This window comes from Myotis daubentonii, chromosome 1 (assembly GCF_963259705.1).
Source record: "Myotis daubentonii chromosome 1, mMyoDau2.1, whole genome shotgun sequence".
In the NCBI taxonomy this organism is placed as follows: domain Eukaryota; kingdom Metazoa; phylum Chordata; class Mammalia; order Chiroptera; family Vespertilionidae; genus Myotis; species Myotis daubentonii.
In genome coordinates this window covers 7,958,686-7,976,667 of record NC_081840.1, presented here as the reverse complement: position 1 = coordinate 7,976,667, position 17,982 = coordinate 7,958,686, and the positions used below count along the sequence as shown (strand labels likewise).

Genomic DNA, 17,982 nt, shown 5'->3' with positions numbered 1-17,982 from the left:
CCCCCCAACCCTCCCCGGCCTTCCCGCTGCAGTTTGACAATCTGTTTGAGGCAGCTCTGCCTCTGTATCTATTATTGTTCAAAAGTTTATAATGGTCTCTATTGTCCATGAATGAGTGAGATCATGTGGTATTTTTCCTTTATTGACTGGCTTATTTCACTTAGCATAATGCTCTCCAGTTCCATCCATGACGTTGCAAATGGTAAGAGTTCCTTCCTTTTTACAGCAGCATAGTATTCCATCGTGTAGATGTACCACAGTTTTCTAATCCATTCATCTACTGATGGGCACTTAGGCTGTTTCCAGATCTTAGCTATGGTGAATTGTGCTGCTATGAACATAGGGGTGCATATATCCTTTCTGATTGGTGTTTCTGGTTTCTTGGGATATATGCCTAGAAGTGGGATCACAGGGTCAAATGGGAGTTCCATTTTCAGTTTTTTAAGGAAACTCCATACTGTCTTCCATAGTGGCTGCACCAGTCTGCATTCCCACCAGCAGTGCACAAGTGTTCCTTTTTCTCCACATCCTCTCCAGCACTTGTCGTTTGTTGATTTGTTGATGATAGCCAGTCTGACAGGTGTGAGATGGTACCTCATTGCTGTTTTGATTTGCATCTCTCGGATGATTAGTGACTTTGAGCATGTTTTCATATGTCTCTTGGCTTTCTGAATGTCCTCTTTTGAAAGGTGTCTATTTAGGTCCTTTGCCCATTTTTTGATTGGATTGTTTATCTTCCTTTTGTTAAGTTGTATGAGTTCCCTATAAATTTTGGAGATTAGGCCCTTATCAGATATGTCATTGGCAAATATGTTTTCCCACACAGTGGGTTTTCTCGTTGTTTTGTTGATGGTTTCTTTTGCTGTGCAGAAGCTTTTTATTTTGATGTAGTCCCATTTGTTCATTTTTTCTTTAGTTTCAAGTGCCCTAGGAGCTGTATCAGTGAAGAAATTGCTTCGGCATATGTCTGAGATTTTCTTGCCTTTGGATTCTTCTAGAATTTTTATGGTATCCTGTCGTACATTTAAGTCCTTTATCCATTTTGAGTTTATTTTTGTGTATGGTGTAAGTTGGTGGTCTAGTTTCATTTTCTTGCATATATCTGTCCAATTTTCCCAACACCATTTATTGAAGAGACTATCTTGGCTCCATTGTATGTTCTTGCCTCCTTTGTCAAATATTAATTGAGCATATTGGTTCGGGCCAATTTCTGGGCTCTCTATTCTATTCCATTGATCTATATGCCTATTCTTGTGCCAGTACCAGGCAGTTTTGAGAACAGTGGCTTTGTAATACAACTTGATATCTGGTATTGAGATCCCACCTACTTTGTTCTTTTTCAGGATTGCTGCAGCTATTCTGAGTACTATTATTAAGTCCTTCTCCTGAAGCCCATATGCAAGCGACCATCAATTACTGACCACCCTGTTCTTATTTTAAATCCACCCCTTTCAATGAAATTGAATCACTATATCACTAATAAAATTAATTCAAAATGGATTAAGAACTTAAATGCAAGATCTGAAACTATAAAATTCTTAGAAGAAAACTTCAGAAAAAGGCTTCTTGATATTAGTTTTGGCAATGACTTTTTGGATGTGGCACTAAAAGCAAAAAATTAATCAGTGGGATATCAAACTAAAAATGCCTCTGTACAGAAAAAGAACAATCAGCAAAATGCAAGGCAACAAACAGAATGGGAGAAATATTTGCATATCATTATCTAATAAGGGGTTAATATCCAAAATATATAAGAAATTGATACATCTCAATAGCAAACAATCTGATTAAAACATGGACAGGGGATTTGAACAGACATTTTTCTAAAGACATAAAAATGGCCAACTAGTACATAAAAAGGTGCTCATATTCCTAATCATCAGGTAAATGTAAATCAAAACTACAGTGAGATATAATCTCACCTGTTAGGCTATTATCAAAGAGCCAAGAGATAGTACTGGCGAGGATATGGAGAAAAGGGAACCCTGGTGCACTGTTAGTGGAAATGTAAATTGATACAGTCACTACAAAAAAACAGTATGGAGGCTATTCAGATTATAAATAGAACTACCATATGATCTAGCAATCCCTCTTCCAGGTACATATACCCAAAGATGATGAAATCACAACCTCAAAGAGATACCTGTGTTCCCATTTTCATCGCAGCATTAATCACAGAAGCCAAAACATAGAAACAACTCAAAGTGTCCATCAACAGATGCATGGATAAAGAAAATGTGTTACACAGGGTGAGGCAAAAGAAGATTTACAGTTGTGAGTATGCAAAACAAAGAGTTTATTTTTATTATTATTTATTAATTATTGTATTATTTTTCATGTGAACAACCATAGCCCTACTTTTGTCCCACCATGTATATATAAAATGCAGTATTATTCAGCCATAAAAAGAAAACTCTGCCATTTGTGACATGGATAGACCCTAACTGCATTATTTTAAGTGAAATAAGTCAGATAGAGAAAGACAAATACTGCATGATCTCATTTATATGTGGTATCTAAAAACATCAAACTCATAAAACAGAGCAGAATGATGAGTCACTGGAGCTGAGGAGTAAGGGAAATGGCAAACATTGTTCAAAGAGTACAAACATTCAGTTACAAGTTGAATAAAGTTCAGGGATCTAATGTATAGCATGGTGACTACAGTTAACAATACTGAATTGTATATTTGAGATTCAGCTTTAATGTTCTCACCATAACAACCAAATGTTAATTATGTGAGTTAAAGGATGTTTTAACTAACCCTATTATGGTAAACATTTTACAATCCATACATGTATCAAATCATTACATTGTACACTGTAAACTTATATATTATTATATTAATTATATCTCAATAAAGCTGGAAAAAAATTTCTATTAAATCTATTCTCATTACAAAAAAAAAGCAGGCTGAGTTTTCCTGGGTTTTATTTCTCATACCCTTTTGGCTAATGCTCACAATCTGGTTAAGTCTTGGGTAGAGAGGTATAATATAGAGGTAGAATCAAAGTGTAACATAGTTATCTACATGGAAGCGTATATTTTAAGTTTCTTCCCCTTTTAATAGTCTTAAAAGATTTCCTTGCAATAGCTAAATGCCAGAAGGCACTACTAATATTACAGACCTATTCCAAATATCTTTCAATATATTTTAAAAGTTATGATCTGACACATTCTCCCAATGGATGAATATAAAAGAAACTATTAACACTGGTTACTTCTGTGAAGAGAATCTGAGTGGCTGGGGGACAAAAAGTTGGGAGGACAGGAGACTCTTCGCTGAATACTTTTTTGTACCTTTTTACTACCTGTTCAGAAAGTTAAATTAAAAAAAAAATCAGACTATGGAAGTTGCTGTGTTTCTTCTCTCAGGGCTCAATATAAAATCAATCACTGACCACAAAATCCAGCAAATATTGGAAAGAAAATGAGGAGTTTCTCTACTTTGAGAACATTATTCCCTTCTGATGAGAAAGTGGCAATCAGCAAGATTCATGCTGCTTGTGTGTGAAAATGTACACTGACTGCTTGTACTCTTTATTCTTAGAGCTCTTGCCAAAATGTGGGAAAGGGAAAAGCAGACAAAGATGGGAAAGAAGCTGGAAATTCCTAGGGAATAACTTTTAGTAAATAAAGGCCAACGTACACAGATAACCATTGATGAAGACTGAAGTTTTCTCTTAAGCCATGAAAGGAAACAAACAAACAAAAAGACTAAGTTTAAGAACCCTTATGATTCTTAACTGAATACAGATTCATATTTCTTTAATGTTTACTTTATAAATTAATGTTCCCTAACACAGCATTTTATTTTTTTAATATATTTTTATTGATTTTTTACAGAGAGGAAAAGAGAGTAATAGAGAGTTAGAAACATTGATGAGAGAGAAACATCGATCAGCTGCCTCCTGCACAACCCCTACTGGATGTGCCTGCAACCAAGGTACATGCCCTTGACTGAAATCGAACCTGGGACCCTTCAGTCTGCAGGCCAACGCTCTATCCACTGAGCCAAACCAGTCAGGGCTTAACACAGCATTTTAAATATTTATGCTTACGTGTTCTGGGAGGTAAGTGAGAGCAGCATAATGAAAAGGAAAAGCATTCATGGGGATGTCAGTTCTCTGGCACAGGCAATGTAAATAAGCATCCACTATAACTCCTACTATAGTAATACTCAGGGATCTAACTGTGACCTACAGGATGCCTAAACTCTCTGAAAGTGAACACAAGTTCTTACGTGCAGGCACCTCGCTGGAAGACAGATGCAAAATACACCTCTAGAGTCAGACTGACCAGAGGCCCAATCCCAATTCCCTTTAGCTGTATGATGTGTAAAACTCTTGCCTGTTTCCTCATCTGAAAAGTGTTTTCTAATCCTCAAAAGGTACTTCATCAGATTATTTTGGGAGTTAAAAATATATATACACATAACATTAGTACACTGTTTTAATTTATGGTAAATAGTAAATAAACAGCGGCTAATTCTAGAATTGTTTCCTTAATGAGGTACCCATTGTACTGGTGGATTCCAACTCAAAAGTAAGCACTGGGATTTGCAAGGGATGGAAGATAGTAGGAAGGAGCAGGCTCAAGATAGCAGAGCAAGTCAAAGATCATAAAGGAAAGAGTCAGTGACAATCTAAATGTATTGTGCACTTTCCTCTCACAGATCATTTGTTTAAAATAAAAACAATCCTAGTACTAGCATGTGAAAAACTCAGAGGTTCACAGTTCTTTATCTAAAAACAAAAAATACCCACTTATACCTCTGCCTGTCTACTACCCTTACACCATTTTCCCACTAGTGGAAAAACAGTAAGTTAGTATCTTTAATTCTACTGTAATAAAAGAAAAATGCAAAGCTTTTGTGGGTAGACATGTTACGGTTTCAGAAAACTTTTTAATATCTACTGGTTATCTCTTAAATATGATCATGTGCTCCCTTCAAAACAATGCATCTCATAGATGATTTATTCTCAGAGATCATATTCTCCCTCCTGCCAAATGAGGGGGAGTCAGAAAACAGATTCAAATCTTGGCCCTAACACTTTCTGGATGTAATCCCAGGTGACACTATTTTCAAGCTTCATTAATCGGTAAAATAGAGATAATACTACCACTGTGAATAATGTGAGTGAAGTGCTTAACCTAGTGCCTGACAAAACACAAGTGCTCAAAAAACTCTACTGAACAATACAGTAAGAAAAATTTTAAAAGAATTAGTAATTTTAGATATGTAATTTATAGATTTTATCTGGTTAAAAGAGTTATGCATTTAAAAAACTCCACTAGCTCCTGGCAGGGTAGCTCAGTTGACCAGAGCATCTCCATATGCCAAGGTTGTGGTTTGGACCCAGTCAGGTCACATACAAGAAACCACCAATGAATGTATAAATAAGTGGAAATGTACACTTAAAACCAATCCACTTTGAAATGGTCATAACTCTATTTACGGTTGAAGAAGAATATGATTAGAAATACATTTCAGTGCACAAATTACATTTTTCATTTTTTGGCACTATTTTCACATGCGTGGATATTTCACCTTCAACTTATATGTAAAGCATTTATATGAAGTTTTATAGACATGTCAATGCTAATATGAAATATATAAAAATGTTTTAGTGGAAAGCACCAAAACAGAGCTCAAAATCTTTTGTATATCAAAGTCATCCACTTCGTGGAGATACAGTTAGCAAGATTAGCCCATGTTAATTTATAATAGAAACTGATTCCTTTTCACCAAAATGTATGAAAAAAATAGTTGGAGGCTAGGAATTTTCTGAACAGCTTATATTCACTGTTTTAGCGGTTCTAGAAATACACTCCAAACTGAAGATTTACTCTTTTGGAAATATTTATAAAAAGACTAGAGGCCCGGTGAAGCCCGGTACATGACACTCGTGCACTGGAGTGGGGGGAGGGGTGGTTCCCTCAACCCAGCCTGCACCCACTCGCAGTCTGAGATCCCTTGGGGGATGTCCGCTCGAGGGGTCCTTAGCGCTGCCGCGGAGGTAGAAGAACTCCCACCACTGCCATTTTACCCAAAGCAATATACAGATTTAACGCAATCCCAATGTAATTTTTAAAAGAAATAGAACGAGAAATCATCAGATTTATATGGAACCACAAAAGACCCAGAATAGCCAACACAATCCTGTAAAAAAAAGAACAAGAACAAGGCTGGAGGTATCATGCTACCTGACTTCAAAATATACTACAGAGTTACAATATTCAAAACAGCATGGTATTGGCAGAGACACAGACTCACAGATCAATGGAACAAAATAGAGCCCAGATATAAAACCACACACATACGGACAGATAATTTTCGACAAGGAGCCAGAAATGCACATTGGAGTAAAGATAGTCTCTTCAATAAATGGAGCTGGGAAAACTGGAAAGCCACATGCAAACGAATGAAACTGGACTGCAGTTTGTCCCCATGTACAAAAATTAATTCAAAATGGATCAAAGACTTAGACATAAAACCCGAAACTATAAGTCACATAGAAAAAAATATTGGTACCAAACTTATGGACCTGGGTAATAGAGAACATTTTATGGACTTGACCCCAAAGACAAGGGAGGTAAAGGCAAAAATAAATGAATGGGATTATATCAAACTGAAGAGCTTCTGTACAGCAAAAGAAACGGACAACAAAACAAACAGGCAGCCAACCAGATGGGAGATGATATTTGCGAACAGTAGCCTCAACAAAGGTTTAATTTCCAAAATATATAAAGAGCTCATAAAACTCAACACCAAACAAATAATCTAATCAAAAAGTGGGCAGAGGACCTGAAAATACACCTCTCCCAAGAAGACATACAACAGCCAATGGATACATGGAAAGATGTTCAACCTCACTGGCAATCAGGGAAATGCAAATTAAAACTACAAGATTACCACCGTACACCAGTTAGAGTGGCCACTATCAACAAGATAAGCAACAGCAAGTGTTAGAGAGGTTGTGGAAAAAAGGGAACCCTCATTCACTGCCAATGGGAATGTAAACTGGTACAACTCTATTTACGGTTGAAGAAGAATATGGAGTACTACACGGCCATAAGAAACAATGAAGTAGCATTATTTACAACAACATGGATGGAAATTGAGAACATTATGCAAAGTGAAATAAGTCAAACAGAGAAAGCTAAGAACTATATGATTTAACTCATATGTGGACTATAAAACTGAAACTTATATACATAAATGGTAGTGTGGTGATTACCAGAGGGAGGGGGTTGGAGGAGAAAGGCATCCTAATATGAGGTGACATGAGAAGATCTGACTGTGGGTGGTGGGCACATGGTCCTATATACAGATTTTGTAAATTAGTAATTCATACACGTAACCTATATGTTCATATAGACTAATGTCACCCCAATAAATTTTAAAATGAAAAAAAAGAGAAACAAATGAACAAAACTAGAAATCGGAAAATAAAAAAAGCTGATATAACAAAAATAAGTAATTAAATAAATAAATAATTAGTTTTTAAGATCTTAAAAGAACTGTGTGTCTTATTTTAGGCCTACTGACATCAAAAGTTTTGATCAATCCATAAAACTAACTATTCGGTTTTATTGTGAAAGTCATATACTAGTATAAACGGTGGTGCATGTAAAGTGTAGCAAAAAACAGATACCTCAATAATTCAAGATGAAGTGTGATACCATCTATATTAATGAAAGCCTAGGCGGCCCTCATGCACGACGTCGTTACAAGATGGCTGTCACAAGATGGCCACACGCACAGTGGAGACGGAGCCTGGCAGTTACTCCACACGGTGAGGCCTGGGGGTCCCATGGCTCCTCGCAGTGCAGAGGAGATCTTTCACAGTGTCTCCGCCATCTCACATGGAACATGGGTCGCGGCAGGGGAGGGCAGTTGTGGGCGATTGGACTGGCAAGGGAGGGCTGTTGGGGGTGATCGGGCCGGTAGGGGAGCAGTTAGGGGCAATCAGGCAAGCAGGCGATCAGTTAGGAGCCAGTGGTCCCGGACTGTGAGAGGGATATCCAATTGCCGGCCATCCCCCAAGGGGTCCCAGATTGGAGAGGGTGCAGGCCAAACTTAGGGACACCCCCTCCCATGCATGAATTTCATGCACCTGGCCACTAATGAGTTTATAAGCCTTTCTCTATTTCAGAATATGTTGCACTGGACAGCACCACTGGAGATGTTATATGCTATCTTCATGGAGACAAGACTTCAATATTTTCTCTCTCTTCCTCCCTCCCTCCCCCCCGCCCTCTCTCTCTCTAAATCCTCACACCAGGATATGTTTTTACTAATTTCAGACAAGGGGAAGAAAGATAGGAGGCAGGAGGGAGGGAGAGAAACATCGATATATGAGATAAACATGGGATGACGCTCTAACCAACGGAGCCACACTGGCCAGGGCTCAATGTATTCTTTAAATAAATAGTACTGCCCTAGCTGGTTTGGCTCAGTGGATAGAGCATCGGCCTGAGGACTGAAGGGGCCTGGGTTCTATTCAGGTCAGGGGCACATACTCAGGTTGTGGGCTCGATCCTCAGTGGGGGGAGGGGTTGTGCAGGAGGCAGCCAAACAATGATTCTCTCTCATCATTGATGTTTCTATCTCTCCCTCCCTCTCCATTCCTCTCTGAAATAAATAAAAACAGCTATATATATAAAAAGCTAATATGCTAAGTGCCTGACAATCTGACCAATTGCTATCACATGCACTGACCACCGGGGGCAGACACTCAATGCAGGAGCTGCTGTAATATACACTGGCCATTACCAGAGAAACAGCACTGCGGACCTGAAGCCCATAAAGCAATGCTTGGCTTCCCCCAAGTGGGACACACGCACCACCACCAAATCGCAGCTGATGCTGCTGAGACGCCATGGCGCAAAATGCAGCCCACAGTCCAGCCAGCCCAGCCAGGAAACAGTCACTGTGGGCGCCGGGTAATGACGTCACGTAGCAATGCCCAGCTTCCTCTCCCTACCAATGACTAGCCTCCTTGCAGTTTCTTCAGCCCAGGAATATGACTTGCTTGATAGCCAGGTGCAAACATTTCACACTTTCACCAAATGTCTGTGAAGTGTTTTCCCATGCCTTATCTCATTTGATCCTCACAGAAGTCCTAGAGTAGGTAGATAGGAGACTCGATGGAATCCTATTTTCTTTTCATTAGCTAGAAAACGGAGATTTAGAAAGCTTAGAAACTTGACCTGACTAAAGAGAAAGAAATGGTGGACCCTGAAAATGACTTCAGGTTTTCTCAGTGCGCAGAATATAGTCAAACACTGCTGCAGTTAAATATTTTACCCTTTGTTCTTCCTGCATGATCTACAATAATAATCTGCTTTGTGTTGATATTTACTGTGTTGCTGACAATTACCTGAAAGAGAAGTTGGGGTGCTTCACTGGGTTGGAGAAAGTTTAGCTAAATCAGAAAGCAGGTCTAATTAAACAACTTTATCTTCTACTAGAGGCCTGATGCACAAAATTCATGCAAGAGTAGGCCTTCCTTCCCCCAGCTGCTGGTACCGGCTTCCTTCTGGTACCCAGGACCCAGGTTTTCCTCTGGCTGTCGGCAGGCAACCGGGACCTGGGCTTCCCTCACAGCCCTGGCTTCATCCAGGTCATCCGGAAGGACATCCAGTCTAATTAGAATATTACACTTTTATTATTATAGATTATTATAGATATACTAAAGGAGGGGGGTGTCCCTCAGCCCGGTCTGTGCCCTCTAGCATCCCCTCAGGGGATGTCCATGGGCCTAAGCCGACAGTTTCCATCTGTCATTGTCAATCGTGAATTTGGTTGACACTTCTATTATAAAGAAAGGGCAAATAGCAATATTAAATTATTTCTTCTGGCGCTCTCTGCTCCTCCTGTTCGTCAGAGAGCCTCTCCTCCTGCGCAGTGCCAGCAGCCACAACCCTGAGACACAATGGTGAAGGATGAAGTGAACGGATTTGGCCGCATTGGGCACCTGAGCACCAGGGCTGCTTTTAACTCTGGCAAAATGGATATTGTCGCCATCAATGACCCTTCATTGACCTCAATTACATTGGTCTACAGGTTCCAGTATGATTCTACTCATGGCAAGTTCAAAGGCACAGTCAAGGCTGAGAACGGGAAGTTTGTCATCAATGGAAAGTCCATCTCCATCTTCCAGGAGCAAGATCCTGACAACATCAAATGAGGTGATGCTGGTGCTGAGTATGTTGTGGAGTCCATCGTATCTTCACTACCATGGAGAAGGCTGGGGCTCACTTGAAGGGTGGAGCTAAGAGGGTCATCATTTCTGCCCCTTCTGCGGATGCCCCCATGTTTGCGATGGGTGTGAACCATGACAAGTATGACAACTCCCTCAAGGTTGTCAGCAATGCCTCCTGCACCAACTGCTTGGCCGCCCTGGCCAAGGTCATCCATGACAACTTTGGTATCGTGGAGGGACTCATGACCACAGTCCATGCCATCACCACCACCCAGAAGACTATGGATGGCCCCTCTGGGAAGCTTTGGCATGAGGGCCGAGGGGCTGCCCAGGACATCATCCCTGCTTCTACTGGTGTTACTAACGATATATCATCCCTGAGCTGAATAGGAAGCTCACTGGCATGGCCTTCTGTGTGTCAGTTGTGGATCTGACCTGCCGCCTGGAGAAAGCTGCCATATACGATGATATCAAGAAGGTATTGCCCTAGCTGGTTTGGCTCAGTGGATAGAGCATCATCGGCCTGTGGACTGAAAGGTCCCAGGTTCGATTCTGGCCAAGGGCATATGCCTGGATTGTGGGCTCGACCCCCAGTAGGGGGTGTGCAGGAGGCAGCCAATCAATGGTTCTTTCTCATAATTGATGTTTCTCTCTTTCCCTCTCCCTTCCTCTCTGAAATCAATATATTAAAAAAAAAAGAGAGAAGGTATTGAAGCAGGCATCAGAGGGCCCCCTTAAGGGCATCCTGGGCTATACTGAGGACCAGGTTGTCTCCTGTGACTTTAACAGTGACACCCACTCCTCCACCTTTGATGCTGGAGCTGGCACTGCCCTCAATGACCACTCTGTCAAGCTCGTTTCCTGGTATGAAAATGAATGTGGCTAGAGCAAAAGGGTGGTGGACCTTATGGTCCACATGGCCTCAAGAAGTAAGAATCCCCTGAACCACCAGCCCCAGCAAGAGGAAGAGAGGCCCTCAGCTGCTAGGGAGTCCTTGCCCTAGATCAGTCCCCTGACACACTGAGAATCTCCTGACCACCATTTCCATCCCAGACCCCCTGAAGAAGGGAAGGGGCATAGGGAGCCCTACTTTGTCGTGCACCATCAATAAAGTTCAGTGTACCCAGCCAAAAAAAATATTTTTTTTCTAATTAATTTCCTTTCAATGTGCACAAATTCATGCACCGGGTCTCTAGTATTAAAATAAATTTATGAAGGGGAGGGGAGGGGAGGGGAGGGGAGGGGAGGAGAGGGGAGGGGAGGGGAGGAAGGAAGAAATAAGTAGTACTATGTTGTTTAGTTTTGTATTCACATCCATACTGACCTGAGTACTACACAATATTTCATCTTTTATCTGATTATATTAATGTCTGTCATGTTCAAATTAAATTCAATGTCTCAGGCCTTGACTATAATAAACACGCAATTTAGGCTAAAGAAAAAACAAAGCAAAAGAGAACAGAACAATTCTTCCTCTATTTCATCATTTCCCTACACTACGTCATCCTTAGAATTTCTGTATCACAGAGAAAAGGTTTTGCTTATTGCTGAGAAAGGTTTCTAATTAAATAATCGATTTAATATCAATGGGCCATTAAAGAATTGATGAGATGATTTTATTTTAAATTTGATTTAAAATCGAGTTTAATGGTAGAATTATACACCATTTAGGCCACATCTAAACTTACTTTTATAAATAATACTTCATATTTATCTCTTAGATTTAGGTTCAGTGTTTTCATTTTATTGCAACTTCTAGGATTAAACATGATTACATTCCCCCTTTCTTTTAAAAAAAAAGAAAAATTACTTGGTTTTCAAAGGTATTAAAGAGCAAAGCATCTATTAGGTGCTTTGGGTGATTTGAACACAACCAAAATTTTGATCTGGTCTTTAGGAAGTATATAATACATTAGTTGAGAGGAAATGAAACAGGTAATTCCAAAACAAGAGGTAAAAACCTAAAATAAAGTGTTTCAAAAGTTTGCAGAAGTAAATAATACTTTAATTTGGAATGCCTAAGACAACACCAGGGAAGTTGTGAGTTTGGTTTTAAAGGTTAGGGTAGAATTTGGGTATTTAGTGACCAAAGATAAAGATACTCCAACACAAAAGAAAAGTGTGAGCAGAGGGTCAGAGGTGGAGTGTTTGTAGTCTATCTATATATATAAAAAGAGGTGATATGCAAATTAGGTTGGGACACTGTAATGGTCAGGACCAGCTCAGGAGGAGGGGCCAGGCGCAGGCCTGGAGCCTGAGACAACAACAGACAGGGCGGCCCACACCCGGCCCCAGGCCCGGAGCTAGAGAGAACAACACGCAGGGGGGCCCATGCCCAGAGAGAACAACACGCAGGGGGGCCAGAGCAGAGACACAAACCCACAGGGGGTCCCAGCCCTCAGCAGCCCCGTAGCTGTGGCGCTGGGCTGCTGGGGGCCAAAGCAGAGACACAAACCCACAGGGGGGGCGTGGCGCGCCAGCAGTCCTGCCTCTGTTTGGGAGCTGCAGAGGAAACACCTTTTCTGACCGCTCATTTGCTAAGCTTGTAATATGCCACTTGCTTGGGTAATAAGAATCCAAGAAGGTGATCTAGGGTTTTCCACCTCACTCCTAGAGGGAAAAACGAAGGTCTACTGCTAGAGGGGCTAAGAAATGTCATATCCTGCCCCAGCCTGTTTGGCTCAGTGGATCGAGCCTCGGCCTACAGACCACAGGGTCCAGGTTCAATTCTGACCAAGGGCATGTACCTAGGTTGCAGGCTCCTCCCTGGGCGGGTACCAGGTCAGGGCTCATGCAGGAGGCAACCGATCGAAGTGTGCCTCTCACACTGATGTTTCTCTCTGTCTTTCCCTCTCTCTTTCACGCTCTCTAAAAATCAATGGAAAAATATCCTCAGGTGAGGATAAAAAAGAAAAGGAAAAAAAGAAATGTCATATCCTATGAAAGAGACATCTTGAAAATGCCTAAAGAAAGTTGTCATTTTTTCGTGAAGGGACTGGAGTCCGTGTTGATGAAAACACCTTGGCAGCTGTGGAGGCCAGCTGTGGCAGCAGCAGTGGAGTCATGCGGTTGGCACCTTCCCCTGATCAGCCCGGTCGCCTCCCTGAGGGTTCCCAGACTGTGAGAGGGGGCAGGCTGGGCTGAGGGACGCCCCTCCCCACCCAGTGCATGAATTTCATGCACCGGGCCTATAGTATGAAAAATAATTTCAGTTCTAAAATAAAACATGCAATTATATATTATACTTTACAACTCTAGTCATAATTTTAAGTAAAAAAAAAAATTAAGTGCTAAATTTCATTATTCAAGATGTATAACTTGAAAGTCATTTGAACTACCATTCCTGAGCCTCAGATTAATTCTTCACCTATGTTCCATGTTTAACTAACTGAAACTTACATATATTACTCTAGTCTGTTGCTAATTGTCTCTAACTTAGCTCCATTATTCTCTAAGGAGTATATATAAAGTCAGAATAATTTGCTAAAGAGGAAACAATTACAGACAGAAGTAAAATGAGCTGCCAGCTCAACAAACTGAAACAGAAGGAAGTGTGTCAACATGGGGACAATGGAGAGGATGGGAAGATGGAATGGATTAGTGAGTGAGGACAGTGAGTCTGCTATTTGTTTCAAGGCACACACTTGGAATCTGACCAAGTTGTTAGGGAAAAAATTAGGTCATTACTTTGTTGTTTCTGTTAGATTTTTAATTCAATAGAATGTAATCACATGCATTGTGACTAAAAATATGGGCAAGGCATTAGAGCCCATTTTGGAATTAAAGTTATAAAATTCTTAAAGATTGAAAAATACTTTCGATTAAGATGAAAAAATAAAATCTGCAGTTGAAAGTGCACTACTCTACTGTAAAATGCCCTGCACTGGAACACAGTAGTGCTAATTCTGGGTGACTTTATTTTGAGGTCAACAGTATGTATGACAAGAAAACAATTTTTTTTTAAATATTTTATTGATGTTTTACAGAGAGGAAGGGAGAGGTATAGAGAGTTAGAAACATCGATGCAAGAGAAACATCGATCAGCTGCCTCCTACACACTCCCTACTGGGGATGTGCCCACAACCAAGGTACATGCCCTTGACCGGAATCGAACGTGGGACCCTTGAGTCCGCAGGCCAATGCTCTATCCACTGAGCCAAACCGGTTAGAAAACAAATTATTATAGCAGGCTCATGGGTTGTTAAAGTTTATGAGAAAACCTATAATTCTTCGAAAGAATGGATTTTTACTTAAAAAATTATAAATCCATAGTATAGTCTCACATTTTCAGAGCTATTTACTCAATGTATGCTAAGGTCATTGTGAAAAGTCAGCGATCAAACACATGATCCTTCATTTGAGGCTCTTCCAATCTAGTCATCTATTTTGGGATTTTATACATTAGTCCTTTTAATATAGGTACTGTTGTCAACCAGGCTTCTAAGTTGCAACCGCAGAAAACAACTCTAGTTGGCTTAAACAGAAAACAAATTTATTTGAAAGGATATTGTTAGCCCAGAGTTGCTAGGAAAGCTGGAGACCAGGCTCAGAAAACAAAAGAGAGCAAAGGAAGGCTGAAGAGTGAGGATTACATCCACAGAAACAGGCCAGCAAGTATCTGTGCTGCCCTGGCCCTACTGTGCTTGGACAGTGAATGCCATCACTGGTGCCACTGACTTCTCTTTTTCCACTAGAAGCATCTGCCTGACCACTTCAAGAAAAAATTATCTATAGTCCTTACTTTCAGCTCCCGATTCAAGAAGTCTAGGTCATGTACTTAATCCAGAGAAGGCTGAGAAAGCAGGTATGTGACCTTTTAGATTTTTATATTGGGAGTTGAGCGCTGCCTTCTATCAAGACCTATATACAGTGAGAAATTAAAACTAGGAAGAAGGTCCTTAGGCTGGGCAGCCAAAAAGTCATATAACCAATTCAGGAACACTGGCCTATTTAGGAAAGAATGGCCTACTCAGTTAACAGTCCTCTGTTCTCCGGCTAAGTGCTCTGAAGCAAGTCTGCATGGTGACCTACTCAGGCTGCTGCCCTGTTTTTAAACCTCCTAGCTGGACTTGCATTTCCCTTCTGGAAGTGCTTAGCCCCACCCCAAGTGGTTCAGCACCAGTCAGGCTTCTGGATGAGATTCCTGAGTTGATGCTTCAATCACTAGCCTGCTGTTTTGTTCCTACAACTAGGCCACAGTGGCCTCCCACCCTCATCCCTGGAAACTGGTTCTCATACTGTTCCCCTCTCTCCCTTTGCCTCAATTCCTGGGCTCGGGATCACAAGAGCTGGTATGAGTCACAATTTCATTACTTACAAACTAGGAAAAAGGCTAGTTATTAATCTCTGAGCTCTACCATACTCACAGGTTGTCAGGATGACCGAATGAGAGAAAGTAAAAGCCCTTTGTAAACGAAAATTATAAGCATGATCTCATAAGTTAACATTCCTGATAGATATAATAAATTCCCTAGTTCTTTAGGACTCTGGCCTATGTAGGTCTCTGGTTCTTCTGAGCCCCAATTCCTGTACTTATTATAAAAATTAATTTGTCGCTCTACTGGTTTGGCTCAGTGGATACAGCATTGGCCTGCGGACTGATGGGTCCCAGGTTCAATTCCAGTCAAGGGCATGTACCTTGGTTGCGGACACATCCCCAGTTGGGGGTGTGCAGGAGGCAGCTGATAGATGTTTCTCTCTCATTGATGTTTCTAACTATCCCTCTCCCTTCCTCTCTGTAAAAAATCAATAAAATATATTTAAAAAAATTAATTTGTCATCAAAGCAGTATGATTCATAATTTTATAAGTCCTGTACCTTAATAGTAATAAAAAGCTTATCCTAAAAACAAAATCCTCTGCCCTATCTCTTTTACACTCCCAGTCCTGCTCCCTAGAGGCAACTGCTCAATTTTTTATCTCTTTCTTTTGGTATTTATCTCTCTGAGCTGCAATTTTTGTTAAATCAATATTCAGTATTAACATTATGATGACTATTTAAATACTGCTTACAGCTGAGCCAAGCAGTTTACTAGAATTATATTATCTTTCATAAGTAATTTAATTTTTTTCTTGGAGCTATTAATTTCCTCTTTTCCCACTTTGCTTTCTATACATCTATTGCTAATTCTTCATAAAGTCACCAAAAATGCATACAATCTTTCAATGTCTCTTGTCACTTAGTGTTCAAACAACATTCAGGTAATTGATTTCTCCCAGAGGGAGCCTTTCAAGCGCTTCCCCCTGACCCCCTCCCCAGACAAGTCTAGACTGGATAACCACTAGACCAGTGGTTCCCAACATGGGGCACATGCCCCATAGGGGTGCAATTTGATTTTTAAGGAGGCAATTCGGGAATGAGTTATTAATAGTGAGTTTTTTGCATTTCTTATGGTTCTAGGAGCCTCATATACAGTATATAAATATATATTGTGATATATTTATGCATTACAGTTGTTACATATTTTGAAACTTTGCTATTTTTTTCATATCACTTCACATTATTATTTTTTAAACAATTTCTTAGTGATTTCTTCTTCAGTACTTCAACTGTGCTTTTATTCTTTTACTAGGGACCCAGTGCATGAAGATCCGTGCACTGGGGGGGAGGAGGGGTTCCTCAGTCCAACCTGCACCCTCTCCAATCTAGGAGCCCTCAGGGGAGCCCTCTCATATCTGGGAGTTTCTGTCTGTCTTTGCAATCATATGAGTGAATTGTCTGAGACCCCCAACCCAGTTAGGTTTGTTGCTCACAGAATAATAGAGGCATTATTTTTTCTTTGCTCCATTGGTGGAGATTTCCTGGAAGTTTTAGGATATCTTCCCTTTAATTTTTCCTAGACACTCTGATTTTACTTATGTCTCTCACCTTTGCTTTCCCTCCATCCCGAACCACAACAGTAACTTGCTCCAGGCTCACTTTGCTCTACTGTCTAGGAGAGCCGTCAGCCACCAGAACTATGATTCCCAGCATTCCTGGTGCTCCCCGTACTCTGGGCTTCCGCTTCCAGTCCTGGGGCTGCCACTAAAACTACTATTCCCAGAATTCCTGGTGCTCCTCAAGCTCTGGATTTTCCCCAACAGAGGGAGCCACATCCCCCTAAGCCTCCGGCTCTCCTGCTCTGCTCTCCATCCAGTGACTGAGGGAGCCATGTCAACCCCAAGGGAGCAACCGAGGGAGCTATGTCCCCGGCAAGCTGCCAGCTCTCACACTCTGCTCTGAGTATGCAAATGAGTACCATCTTTGTTGGGTTAATTTGCATACTCACTCCTCATTGGCTGGTGGACGTGGCTTGAGCAGAGGGACGGGTAATTTGCATGTTTCTCTTTTATTATATAGGCTTTTTCTCTTTCATGGATGCCATGTTTTTGGAAGCTTGTTTAAAACAAGTTAATGGCCTTTTAGGCTTCCTCCACGTGAATAGTTCACTTTTTGAATAATAAAAATTATATGACACTAGGGGGCATCAGGATTTTAGAGATGCTTAGGTGGGGTATGGCCAAAAAAAGGTTGAGAACCACTGCACTAGAGCTACTGCACAGCATAGCTAGTAACTAAGATTTCCCTTTCTTTTTCCTTGTGTTGGACCCATTTTTTGGATCCATACCTCCTTTTTCTTGGTTGATTTCATCGCTAGTGGAACATATCCTTATTTCCAAGAGCACCTGTTTTTACCTTTATAGTATTCTATTTATGTCTCACGTCCATAAAATATTCTTTTATATAAAGGTAGTTTTATTCTTTTAAAGATTTTTCCTGCTTCTTTCACTGC

The 17,982-nt window shown here is 40.7% G+C and overlaps 1 protein-coding gene and 1 pseudogene across 8 annotated transcripts in view; one reads left to right on the top strand and one right to left on the bottom strand.

The window, feature by feature from the left end:
* Nucleotides 1-17,982, bottom strand: part of BTBD7 (BTB domain containing 7) — an 83,959-nt gene that overhangs the window by 34,505 nt on the left and 31,472 nt on the right. The gene's annotated exons all lie outside the window — the stretch shown is intronic.
* LOC132230253 (glyceraldehyde-3-phosphate dehydrogenase-like) lies at nucleotides 9,912-11,127 on the top strand (annotated as a pseudogene).